Source organism: Euprymna scolopes, chromosome 19 (assembly GCF_053919585.1).
Source record: "Euprymna scolopes isolate OS-2025 chromosome 19, ASM5391958v1, whole genome shotgun sequence".
Classification (NCBI taxonomy): Eukaryota; Metazoa; Mollusca; class Cephalopoda; order Sepiida; family Sepiolidae; genus Euprymna; species Euprymna scolopes.
In genome coordinates, this window is record NC_136500.1 from 101,244,287 (window position 1) to 101,257,952 (window position 13,666).

The 13,666-nt window shown below is 24.6% G+C and overlaps 1 protein-coding gene across 1 annotated transcript in view; it reads left to right on the plus strand.

Annotated features, from left to right (window-relative positions):
• Positions 1 to 6,426: 6,426 nt before the first annotated feature.
• The window catches only part of LOC145239857 (somatostatin receptor type 2-like), a 166,007-nt gene continuing 158,767 nt past the window's right edge, over positions 6,427 to 13,666 (plus strand). The window contains exon 1 of the mRNA XM_080103418.1: positions 6,427 to 9,813. The gene's annotated coding sequence lies outside the window, so the exon portion shown is untranslated. The remainder of the gene's footprint in view (positions 9,814 to 13,666) is intronic.

The window sequence follows — 13,666 nt, forward strand, 5'->3', positions numbered from 1 at the left end:
GTATTTACATTAAACTGACATAAGAAGAACAAAAAATAAAATTAAAGAACGGTTTAAACAGAAAATAATGAAGGAAATAATGAAGAAAGTTAATGTAAGTAATGTAGCAGTAGTAGTAGTAGTAGTAGTAGTAGTAGTAGTAGTTGTAGTAGTAGTAGTTGTAGTAATAGAAGAAGGAGAAGGAGAAAAGCAGGAAAAGAAGAATAAGTTTAAAAGTAGAAGAATAGGAGAAGCAAGTAAGGGGAAAATAAAAAAATAAAATGAAATTAGTAAAAGATGAATAAAAAGATAAATAAAAAGATTATTAAAAAAGACGAATAAAAAAGATGAAAAAATATTAACAAAAACGATGAAAAAAAGATGAATAAAAAAGATGAATACAAAAGATGAAAAAAGATGAACAAAAAAGATGAATAAAAAGATGAATAAAAAGATGATTAAAACAGATGATTAAAAAAGATAAATAAAAAATGAACAAAAAAGATATATGAAAAAAGATGATATAAAGGATGAATAAAAAAGATGAATAAAAGAGATGAACAATAAAGATGATTGAAAAGATGTTTAAAACAGATGAATAAAAAAATGAAAAGCAAAAAAAATGAGACGAGCTTAAGCTGTTTACAAGAGAAACAAAATGGCGATGTTCATCTTTTTTATTCATCTGTTTTATTCATCTTTTTTATTCATCATTTTTATCCATCTTTTTATTGATCTTTTTTATTCATCTTTTTAATTCATATTTTTGTTCATCTTTTTTTTTATATTTTTACTCATATTTTTATTCATCTTTTTGTTCATCTTTTTTATTCATCTTTTGTATTCATTCTTTTTGTTCATCTTTTTTGTTCATCTTTTTTATTCATCTTTTTTAGTCATTTTTATTCATCTTTTTTATAATATTTTTATTCATGTTTTTTGTTAATCTTTTTTGTTCTTCTTTTTTGTCTATCTGTCCTGTGCATTTTTTCATTCATCTTTTTTGTTCATCTTTTTTATTTATCTTTTTTGTTCATCTTTGTTGTCCATATTTTTGTTCATTTTTTTTATCTTTTTTGTTCATCTTTTCATTCATCTTTTTTGTTCATCTTTTTTGGTAATTATACATCATTTCATTAATCTTTTTATTAATCTTTTTGTTAATCTTTTTTGTTCATCTTTTTTGTTCATCTGTTTATTCATCTTTTTTATTCAATTTTTTATTCATCTTTTTCAATCATCTTTTTGTATTCATCTTTTTATTCATTCAACAAAAAAGATGAACAAAAACAATGAACAAAAAGTTCATTGTTTTTGTTCATCTTTTTTATTCATCTTTTTTGTTCATTTTTTTCATTCATCTTTTTATTCATCTTTTTATTCATCTATTTTATAATATTTTTTTCATTTGTTTCATTCATCTTTTTTGTTAATCTTTTTGTTAATCTTTTTTATTCATCTTTTTGTTCATCTTTTTTATTCATCTTTTTTGTTCATCTTTTTTGTTCATCTTTTTTGTTCATTTTTTTATTCATCTTTTTCGTTGATTTTTTTATTAATCTTTTTATTCATCTTTTTTGTTCATTGTTTTTATTCATCTTTTGTTTTTCATCTTTATTATTCATCTTTTTTGTTAATCTTTTTTATTCATCTTTGTATTCATCTTTTTTGTTAATCTTTTGTTTTTCATATTTTTTATTCATCTTTTTTATTCATCGTTGTAATTCATCTTTTTTATTCATCTTTTTTATTCATCTTTTTTATCCATCTTTTTTATTCCTCTTTTATTAATCGGTTTTAATCATCTTTTTGTTCATCTTTTTTATTCCTCTTTTGTTTTTAATCTTTTTTGTTCATCGTTTTTATTCATCTTTTTTGTCTATCTTTTTTAATTAATCTTTTTTATACATCTTCTTTCTTCACCTTTTTTTTCAACTTTTTTACTCATCGTTTTATTTATCTTTTTTACTCATCGTTTCATTCATCATTTTTATTCATCTTTTTTGTTCATCTTTTTTATTAATCTTTTGGTTTTTATCTTTTTTATTAATGTTTTGTTTTTCATATTTTTTTTCATCTTTTTTAATCATATTTTTTATTCATATTTTTTATTCATCTTTTTTGTTCATCTTTTTATTAATCTTTTGGTTTTTATCTTTTTTATTAATCTTTTTAATTCCTTTTTTTATAATTTTTTTATTCATCTTTTTTATTCATCTTTTTATTCATCTTTTTTATTCATCTTTTTTGTTCATCTTCTTTAATCATCTTTTTTATGCATGTTTTTGTTCACCTTTTTTATCAATCTTTTTTGCTCATCGTTTTATTCATCTTTTTAATTCATTTTTTTGTTCATCTATTTTGTTTATCTTTTTTATTCATCTTTTTTGTTCATCTTTTTTGTTCATCTTTTTCATACATCGTTTTTATTCATCTTTTTTATTCATCTTTTTATTCCTTTTTTATTCATCTTTTTTAATCGTCTTTTGTTTTTCATCTTTTTTATTCATCTTTTTGATTTATCTTTTTTGTTCATCTTTTTCAATTCATCTTTTTTATTCATCTTTTTCATTAATCTTTTTTGTTCATCTTTTTATTCATCTTTTTTGCTCATCGTTTTATTCATCTTTTTTATTATTCCTTATTGTTAATCTTTTTTATTCATCTTGTTCATTCATCTTTTTTGTTTATCTTTTTTGTTCATCTTTTTTATTCATCTTTTTCATTCATTTTTGATCGATCTTTTTTATAATATTTTTATTCATTTTTTTTGTTAATCTTTTTTGTTCTTCTTTTTTGTTCATCTGTCCTGTGCATCTTTTTCATTCATCCTTTTTGTTAATTTTTTGTACATCTTTTCATTCATCTTTTTTGTTCATCTTTTTTTGGTAATTATTCATTTTTCTGATCACCTTTTTTATTCCTCTTTTTTACTCATCGGTTTATTCAGCTTTTTATTATTCCTTTTTGTTTATCTTTTTTGTTCATCTTTTTTATTCATCTTTTTTGTTCATCTTTTTTGTTCATCTTTTTTATTCATCTTTTTCATTCATCTTTTTTATTCATCTTTTTTGTTCATCTTTTTATTCATCTTTTTTACTCATCGTTTTATTCATCTTTTTTATTATTCCTTATTGGTCATCTTTTTTATTCATCTTTTTCATTCATCTTTTTGTTCATCTTTTTTGTTAATCTTTTTTATTCATATTTTCATTCATTTTTGATCGATCATTTTATATTTTTATTCTTTTTTGTTCATCTGTCCTGCGCATCTTTTTCATTCATCTTTTTTGTTAATTTTTTTGTACATCTTTTCATTCATCTTTTTTGTTCATCTTTTTTTGGTAATTATTCATCTTTTCTGATCACCTTTTTTATTCCTCTTTTTTATTCATCGTTTTATTCATCTTTTTATTATTCCTTTTTGTTCATCTTTTTTGTTCATCTTTTTTATTCATCTTTTTTGTTCATCTTTTTTTCATCTTTTTTTTCATCTTTTTTACTCATCGTTTTATTCATCTTTTTTATTATTCCTTATTGTTAATCTTTTTTATTCATCTTGTTCATTCATCTTTTTTGTTCATCTTTTTTATTCATCTTTTTTGTTCATCTTTTTTGTTCATCTTTTTCATTCATCTTTTTTATTCATCTTTTTTGTTCATCTTTTTATTCATCTTTTTCATTCATCTTTTTTATTCATCTTTTTTGTTCATCTTTTTCATTCATCTTTTTTATTCATCTTTTTGTTCATCTTTTTTGCTCATCTTTTTTATTCATCTTTTTCATTCATCTTTTTTATTCATCTTTTTGTTCATCTTTTTATTCATCTTTTTTACTCATCGTTTTATTCATCTTTTTTAATATTCCTTATTGGTCATCTTTTTTATTCATCTTTTTCATTCATCTTTTTTGTTCATCTTTTTTGTTCATCTTTTTTATTCATCTTTTTCATTCATTTTTGATCGATCTTTTTTATAATATTTTTATTCATTTTTTTTTGTTAATCTTTTTTGTTCTTCTTTTTTGTTCATCTGTCCTGTGCATCTTTTTAATTCATCTTTTTTGTTTATTTTTAGTACATCTTTTCATTCATCTTTTTTGTTCATCTTTTTTTGGTAATTATTCATCTTGTTATTCATCTTTTTTATTCATCTTCTTTGTTCATCTTTTTTATTCATCGTTTTTATTCATCTTTTTGATCATCTTTTTATTCATCTTTTTAGTCATCTTTTTATTCATCTGTTTTATTACATTTTTTTTATTCATCTTTTTTAATCATCTATTTTTATTCATCTTTTTGTTCTTCTTTGTTGTCCATCGTTTTTGTTAATCTTTTTTATTCATCTTTTTTGTTGATCTTTTTTATTTATCTTTTTATTCATTTTAATATTCATCTTTTTATTGATGTATTTTATAATATTTTCTCATCTTTTTTGTTAATGTTTTTGTTAATCTTTTTTGTTCATCTTTTTTTCATCTTTTGTATTCATCTTTTTTCTTAATCTTTTTTGTTCATCTTTTTTATTCAACGTTTTTCATCTTTTTATTCATTTTTTTTATTCATCTCATAATTCATCTTTTTCATCCATTTTTTATTCATCTTTTTTGTTCATCTTTTTTGTTCATCCTTTTATTCATCTTTTTCATTCATCTTTTTTGTTCATCTTTTTTATACATCTATTTATTCATCTTTTTTATTCATCTTTTTTTTCATATTTTCATTCATCTTTTTTATTCATCGTTTTTATTCATCTTTTTTATTCATCTTTTTTGTTCATCTTTTTTATTCATCTTTTTTGTTCATCTTTTTATTCATCTTTTTTATTCCTTTTTTTTAATCTTTTTTATTCAACTTTTTTATTCATCTTTTTTGTTCATCTTTTTAATTAATCGTTTTGTTTCATCTCTTTTGTTCATTTTTTTATTCCTCTTTTGTTTTTAATCTTTTTTATTCATCTTTTTCGTTCATCTTTTTTGTTCATCTTTTTGATTCATCATTTTTACTCATCGTTTCATTCATCTTTTTGTTCATCTTTTTTGTTCATCTTTTTAATTCATTTTTTATTCATCTTTTTTATTCATCTTTTTTATTCATTTTTTATTCATCTTGTTTATAATATTTTTATGCATTTTTTTGTTAATCTTTTTTGTTCTTCATTTTTGTTCATCTGTCCTGTGCATCTATTTCATTCATGTTTTTGTTCATCTTTTTTATTCATCTTTTTTGTTCACCTTTGTTGTCTATCTTTTGTGTTCATTTTTTTATCTTTTTTGTTCATTTTTTTATCTTTTTTGTTGATTTTTTCATTCATTTTTTTTTGTTCATCTTTTTTTTTTTTTGAAATTATTCATCTTTTTATTCATCTTTTCATTAATTCTTTTTATTCCTTTTTTTGGTCATCTTTTTGGTCATCTTTTTCATTCACCTTTTTTTCATCTTTTTTATTCATCTTTTTATTAATCTTTTTGTTTATCTTTTTAATTAATCTCTTTATTCATCTTTTTTATTCATCTTGTGTTTTTCATATTTTTTATTAATCTTTTTTTATTCATCTTTTTATTCCTTTATTATTAATCGTTTTTATTCATCTTTTTTGTTCATCTTTTTTATTCATCTTATTTATTCATCTTTTTATTCATCGTTTTTGTTCATCTTTTTTGTTCATCTTTTTTGTTTATCTTTTTTAATCATCTTTTTTTTCATCTTTTTCCACCTTTTTTATTAATCTTTTTTACTCATCGTTGTATTCATCTTTCTCATTCCTTTTTTTGTTCATCTTTTTTGTTCATCTTTTTTTTGTAATTATTCATCTTTTTATTCATCTTTTCATTAATTTCTTTTATTCCTTTTCTTTGCTCATCTTTTTGGTCATCTTTTTTGTTCACCTTTTTTTCATCTTTTTTATTCATTATTTTTGTTCATCTTTTTATTCATCTTTTTTGTTTATCTTTTTTATAATATTTTTATTAATCTTTTTTATTCATCTTTTGTTTTCATATTTTTTATTCATCTTTTGTATTCATCGTTTTTATTCATCTTTTTTATTCATCTTTTTTATTCCTGTATTATTAATCGTTTTTATTCATCTTTTTTGTTCATCCTTTTTATTCATCTTATTTATTAATCTTTTTATTCATCTTGTTTATTAATCTTTTTTGTTTATCTTTTTTAATCATCTTTTTTATTCATCTTTTTTTTCACCTTTTTTATTAATCTTTTTTACTCATCGTTGTATTCCTCTTTCTTATTCCTTTTTTGTTCATCTTTTTTGTTCATCTTTTTTATTCATCTTTTTTGTTCATCTTTTTTGTTCATCTTTTTTATTCATCTTTTTTATTCATCTTTTTTGTTCATCTTTTTTGTTCATCTTTTTTATTCATCTTTTTTATTAATTTTTTATTCGTTTTTTTTATAATATTTTTATTAATTTTTTTGTTAATCTTTTTTGTTCTCATTTTTAGTTCATCTGCCCTGTGCATCTTTTTCATTCATCTTTTTTCTTAATCTTTTTTATTCATCTGTTTTGTCCATCTTTTTTGTTCATTTTTTTATCTTTTTTGATCATTTTTTCATTTATCTTTTTTGTTTCTCTTTTTTTGGTAATTATTCATCTTTTTATTCATCTTTTAATTAATCTTTTTTATTAATCTTTTTTGTTCATCTTTTTTGTTCATCTTTTTTGTTCATCTTTTTATTCATCTTTTTTGTTCCTCTTTTTTGTTCATCTTTTTTATTCATCTTTTGTGTTTATCTTTTTTATTCATCGTTTTCATTCATCTTTTTTATTAATCTTTTTTGTTCATCTTTTTCATTCATTTTTTTTATTCATCTTTTTTGTTCATCTTTTTTATTCATCTTTTTTTGTTCATTTTTTTATTCATCTTTTTTATTCATCTTTGTTGTTCATCTGTTTTCTCCATCTGTTTTATTCATCTTTTTTATTCATCGTTTTTATTCATCTTTTTTGTTCATCTTTTTTGTTCATCTTTTTTATTCATCTTTTTATTTTTATGAATCTTTTCATTCATCATTTTCATTCATCTTTTTTATCATCTTTTTTGTTCATCTTTTTTATTCACCTTTTTTATTAATCTTTTTTGTTCATCTTTTTTATTCATTTTTATATATATTTTTGTTCATATTTTTGATTCGTCTTTTTTCATCTTTTTTATTCACCTTTTTTATTCGTCTTTTTTTATAAAATTAGAATAAGTGATAGAAAAGAAGTCATAAATGAGATGCAAAATTATAGAATTAAAAAATATAGAATGATGAAGGTAAGAAAAAGAAAAGAAGACAAATATAAACAATCATAGAAGGAGAAAATGCAGAATAAATAAAAAGAAAAAGAAGAAATAGAGAAATAGAAAAAGAATATGACGATAAGATAAAAAAAATATATAGGATTAAAATAAGAAGCTGAAAAATAATTATGAAAGAATAGAAAAATAAGACGAAAGAGTAAAAGGAGAAAGAATAAGCAAAAAGGAAAAGGGATGAATACAGAAGAAAGGGAAAGAAGAAGAAGAAAACATGTACGAAATAGAATAAAAACACTGAGTGGAACAAGAAGAAGAAGAAGAAGTGGAAGAAGAAGAAGAAAGTGGGCAAAGGAAAAAAGAAGAACTAGAATGAAACTAAAGAATCAAAAAGGGTGAAGAATAAGAACAAAATGGTAAAACGTGGGAAAAATAGGATTCAGAAAAACAAAAGGTTAGGCAGAAGTGGGATGAAAAAAGAAGGTCAAGATTGAAGATGAAAAATAAACAAAAAGAATTAGAAAAGGAATAAGAAAAATATGAAAAGAAGAAGAAGAAAAAGAAGAAGAAGAATGGAATGAAAAAAAGTACGGAACAATATAGAATTATGAAGAATGAAAAAAAAGAAGATAAAATAAAATGTACAAGAACAAGAAAAGGATAAGAACAAGGAGAAGAAAAAAAACGAAAGATTATAAAGAAAGATTAGAATAAAAAAAAAAAATATGATAGAAAAATTATCCCAGTATAAAGAAAAATGAGCCAAAAAATAAGTAGATAAAAATAAAATAGGGAAAAAAAAAATAAAAACATCCCAAAGAACAATAGCGTAAAATAGAAGAACAAGTTAAAAAAATAAAATGAATAGCGCAAGAAAAAACATTGTTTGATTTGGAATAACACGCTTCGCTTTACTATATCCGATTCTTATAAACGACATCAACAAAACCCTTTGTTCACAATATAATTAATTTGATGTTTCATGCTAATTCCACACTCATCCAAAATATTGCGTAATTCTACCTAACATCGATCTTATTTTACTTTTTCGCTTTCGTCTTTTTACCTGGCCAGTTGTTCTTTCCGCGAGGTTTTTAGCTTCCTCCTTTTACTAAATGTAGCAAGCAGCACGCAGAAGATTACTCCTACTACTATGAGTTCTATTGATTTCTATGACCAGAAGAGATTGCAATTTTGAAATTCGTATATTGCAGTAGTATGTGTATCAATCGTGTTCATTTGGGAATCATGTTTTAAAATCATTGTTGTTTCAGATCGGCTTTCCAAAAGTTTAAGGAAAGCTTTTGGGTTTTATTTTTAATTGAATTTGTTTTAATTTGTTTGGCAAAAAAAAAAAAAAAAAAAAAAAAAAAAAAAGATTAAAACCGATTCCCGTCAAAGTCGACTTTTCATTGCAAGAACTGAAAGCAGAAAAACAACTTTACAAGCCAGGGTTAAAAAAAACAATTAAGATTTTATAAACACAAGTTAATAATTTGATAAAAAAAAAAAAAAAAACATGTATATATACGTTCCTGTTGTCGAGAATTACCTCTTTTATTTTTCTTTGAAACACAAAGCACAAAACATTTCTTCAAGTTTAAGAGCATCCAAAAAGTTTTCGCACAAAATGCGATATTCTCCATACAGTGGTCTTTCATCTCTTCTAAACGAAGAATATACTGAAAAAGAAAATAGTTATTAGCTCGAATGTGTGAGAGCTTTATTCTTAGAGTAGAAATGTACAAATATTATTGTATTTTTCCTGGACAGTGTTTTTTCAGTTATTGTTTATACGTGACCATAAAAAGATATTGGAAAAGAAAAACACTCGTTAACGTCATGTAAATATTTAAACACTTAAGGGAATGGTGTACAGTGACGTCACACACGAACCTAAATATAAGCGATTGTTTACACGGAGGAGCGCGCATCTGGAAACTGAGAAGGCGTGTGCGTTCTTCCAGTCGCAGGTGTACATAGGCACCACCCACATTTCCAACAGTTTAACCGGCACAAACTTACTTCAACATATCCACTCAGACACATGTATAAATATAAGTTCATAACATTTTACCAATATGTTTAGACTCTTCTCACTAACTACAAAAAATAAGAAAACTCAAACTATTCAAATTTCGTAAAAGATAAATAAAAAAAATACAAAAATAAATAAATAGTCATTTTATTTACAGTTTTCCGAATATCCGTTTATTTTAAATTTAAGTCTTGCCAAGATTTGATCAAATTTTTATGCAAATTCTTTTTGAATGGAGTGAATATTGTTTAAACACACTGACCTAAAAAAACAAACGGCTATTTCTTTGTGATATTTTTATTTTCGTTGACACTTGACAACTTGCCACAGTTATATGAAGTTTAGGCAAGATTGGGGGGAGGGGATGAAACTTGAAGCTTTTTTCGGGTCATTTAATAATCAGGAAAACGGAAAGAAAAGGGAAAAGGAAATGCATTCTCACGCATGTTTTAGCATTTTTGATCGACAATTTTGACTCTTCCAGGAAAGGATACTTTTTTTTTAAATCAATTCGGACAGAAAATTATGCTCAACAGGTAAGTAGTGCACTTTATTTTGTATTGTTTGTATTTATTGATGCAAACAAATCGATAACAACGTTGAATAAAAGTTCATGTATTATTAGAACTGGTAAAATATCAATAACCGCTTTATATCAATGGAGATAACTAACTAACTATATATATATATATATATATATATATATATATATATATATATATATATATATATATATATATATAAACTCGAGCAAGCACTCTACCAGAGCAAACTCACGGCCACCGAGAGTAAGAAGAAGGCCTGTTAACTGAAAAATGCCTGCAGGCAATGTAGGTAAGATTTGTCAAACTGTCAGAATGGCAGTACTATATGAGGGCCATTTGAAAAAGAGCAATGAAACATTTTTAAAAAGAAAAAAGAACACAGTTCGATTAATACTGAAACTGAACTTTGTTCAATATAAAATATAAATATTATCTATGTAAAATTAAGTAATTTTAAAGCAATATACAATTTAATACTGAGAAAACTAAATTATGAATTTAGGAAACAAAGAATAAAAATCATATTAAACACCAACGATGAATAATTTTAAAAGTGAAAACTACCGATAAATAATTTTAAGTATGAAAACAAACGATAAAATACAAAAAATTGAAATCAAACAAATAATTTAAATACAAAAAACAATAAAAGTTACTATTGCAGAAATATTTTTTTAAATTTAATTTAGAGAAAAATCACATGGGTTGAATGTTATTTTTTGGAACTTTAGAGATTATTCGGACTAATGTTCTCATCTTGCATGTTTATTTCACAATGGTTTATCATCGAATCTTGACTTCTTTATAACATCCTTAGGCCGAAAATGATGTTCACATACGTAAAAACATAATTAAAGAAAACATTCATACCATAATGTAAACTATTGCTAAAATCTAATAAAAGATAGTAAACAAACATTTACAATAATAATCACAGTGTAGTATCTGTTCTGATGCTACACTTCATTTGTTATGTCCTCGGTGAGACATTTTTTTTTTCATTTTATTTTGTTCCTATCCAGAATGCCCCTTTTTGGGGAACTAGATTTTCTCACATTAAAAACCGACCTTGTGTCTAACTGTGCCCTCGTGGAGATGCGAGTAAATAAATTTTTAAAAAATATTTTTGAGAAATATTCTCATGTAAAAATTATTTGTTTATAATTCTAAAAACAAACAATCAATGTTAATATATAACGTTCAGTCACAGCTAATATCATTAATAGCCGCGTGGTGAATAATTTTCAAACCGACTTTAGAAAACATATAGAACTTCAAAATAATTCGGAAATACTCAATGAAAGGTTTTATTCATTACTAAAACGACATTTTGACAATTATTTGTTTATTATTTTCAAAACTAAAACAAAATTAAATTAAATTTTCAACCTTCCTGATAGACTTTTTAGCCTTATAAGAAAATAGACAATTAAAAATATCAATATAATATTTGCTGTATTAGCAATAAATGGTATTGTTTCTTTAATTTATATTAACAATGTTATCAAACGTTATGAAAATACTTGAATACAATTCTAATTCAATACACGTTTAATTATTAACAAATAACATTACTTACTTTACTATATTTGGTTTAAATAAAATTTTCCCTTCTAATGGCACGTATCCAAATTGAGAAAGTTTAGGAAAAGAAAATGCATGTACTTTGGAGCATTTGGGATAATTTTCCCGGCAATTTGGAACAACAAACTGAAAACTAGACGAAGCTGCTGTTGATAGCCTAGACCATATACCTACAAGTTGATCTGATAATAACGTCACGCTGTCATATGTATTGGCCTTCTTTACTCTCGGTAGCCACGGCAAACGGCCCGCACACAAGAAATTCTACTAACCAACACAGATCAAGCAACCGCAATCAAGCTGTGGAATATACCTACTTCATCTCGACAAGGGGTTTGAGGGTCAGCTGGTTGGATGACCACGCCCCTTGTCGAGATGAAGTAGTTCTATCCACAGCTTGATTTCGTCGCAGCTTGCTTGATCTGTGTTGGTTGTAGGCACCGCCAAAAATGGCCGCAAAATCAAGTTGTTGTTGTTTTTTAAAACGAAATTACATTTATTAAAATCCATTATTTCTGAGTAACTTTTTTTTTCCAGAAAGATAAAACCCTGAATTTTATCATATAGAAAACAGAATAATGTAAAACTTTTTCTACTATTTTTAATTCAATTTTAAATGTTAAATTTTCCCAAAAAGTTAACAATTGACATTTTTTGTCTTGCACAAAAAACGTACTAAAATATTTAAAAAAAAGGGTTTTTGAAATAATTAATTTATTTATTGTCTAACTAAGATTTAGGATGATTTTCTAAGAGAATATGCAAAAATATTATAATATAAGTACCTGAATTTCAAATAATTCCACTTATTCATATAGCTAACCAGATTTCGCGTCGATTTCGCGACTCTGTTTACGTTTGCGTCTGATAAGGAGAAAACTATGGAAGACCAAACAGGCCAAAAAAACTTATTTTTCAGTGACGAAAATTTCAATGTTAATACATTGAGCTGAGGCTGGCCAGTACCATATACTTATTTTTCAGTGACGAAAATTTCAATGTTAATACATTAAGCTGAGGCTGGCCAGTACCAGATGGGTGACCATTTGTATGCGTTTGGTTTTTAATGTGTATGTGTGTGGGGGCCAGGCTCCCCAAAATGGGGGGGGGGCAATTTAAAGCAGAATAAAAAAAAATTATTTCAGCGCGTTTGGTCCACCGTAGTCGAAAGGCGGCAAACGTTTTCAAACGGGATCGAAAAAAATGATGCTATTTTTAACACAAAGGGCACAATATTTATCGAATTTTTTTTTTTGGTATCGATTATTCAAAGCATGCCCTGTTTAATAATGGTCATGCATTATTCGGCTCGCTAAAAAAAAATTGTTAATTTATTTATAAAAAATTTTAAAATAGCTTTTTTCGTATAAATATTAAAAAAAAATTTTTTTTTGTTTTGCTTAACTTAAATTAATTATTTTACTTAACATATTCACCGAATTTCACACTTCAAAACTCAAAAGCGGGATAATTAAACACAATCGAAGTTCTGATATTCAGACGTCAAAATAAGGTATGCAAATAATTTTTTTTTTTTTTTTTTTGAATCTATAATAATAACCTTACAACAACACAATATGTTGATTTCAGTTTCAGATGATTATTTTAAGCATATTTGTTCCCACTTCAAAACAAGGGGGGGTTTTGTAATCAAAAAAAAATATATATATAAATATCGTTTATGAAAAATAAGTACACTGTTATAAAGTTCATTCTTCTCCTAATAATCGCTGAAAATTTCGTATTGATCGGATAATTACCTGATTTTTGGTAGATTTTTAAAAAGACGGTCCGTCAAAAAGTACTGACCTGCCCCCCCCCCCAGTTTTGGCGGTGCCTAGTTAATAGAATTTCTTGTGTGCGGGGCGTTCGCTCAGTTGGTAGAGTGCTTGCCTCGCATGCAGGATGATCGGGTTTCAAATCTCGGGTGCGGATATGTCTGACTGAGAGCCCAAATGAGGGCAAAACTCGAGTCTTAGACTTCCGGTTCGTTGGCTGGTGTGGCTCTTTTGGGATGCGGCGTTCTTTGGGCTGTGGAAATAATTATACATAACCTCTCACATTCTGAAATATATATATATATATATATATATATATATATATATATATATATATATATATATATATATACAATCTCTGCTTCCATATTAGCTGTATCGCCTGAATAGGTCTCTAGTTACAAAAACTAACTGACCGAAACATGCTTATGACTGTGTAGCAACACATTATTACTGCTTATGTAAAAATAAATAAAAAATAT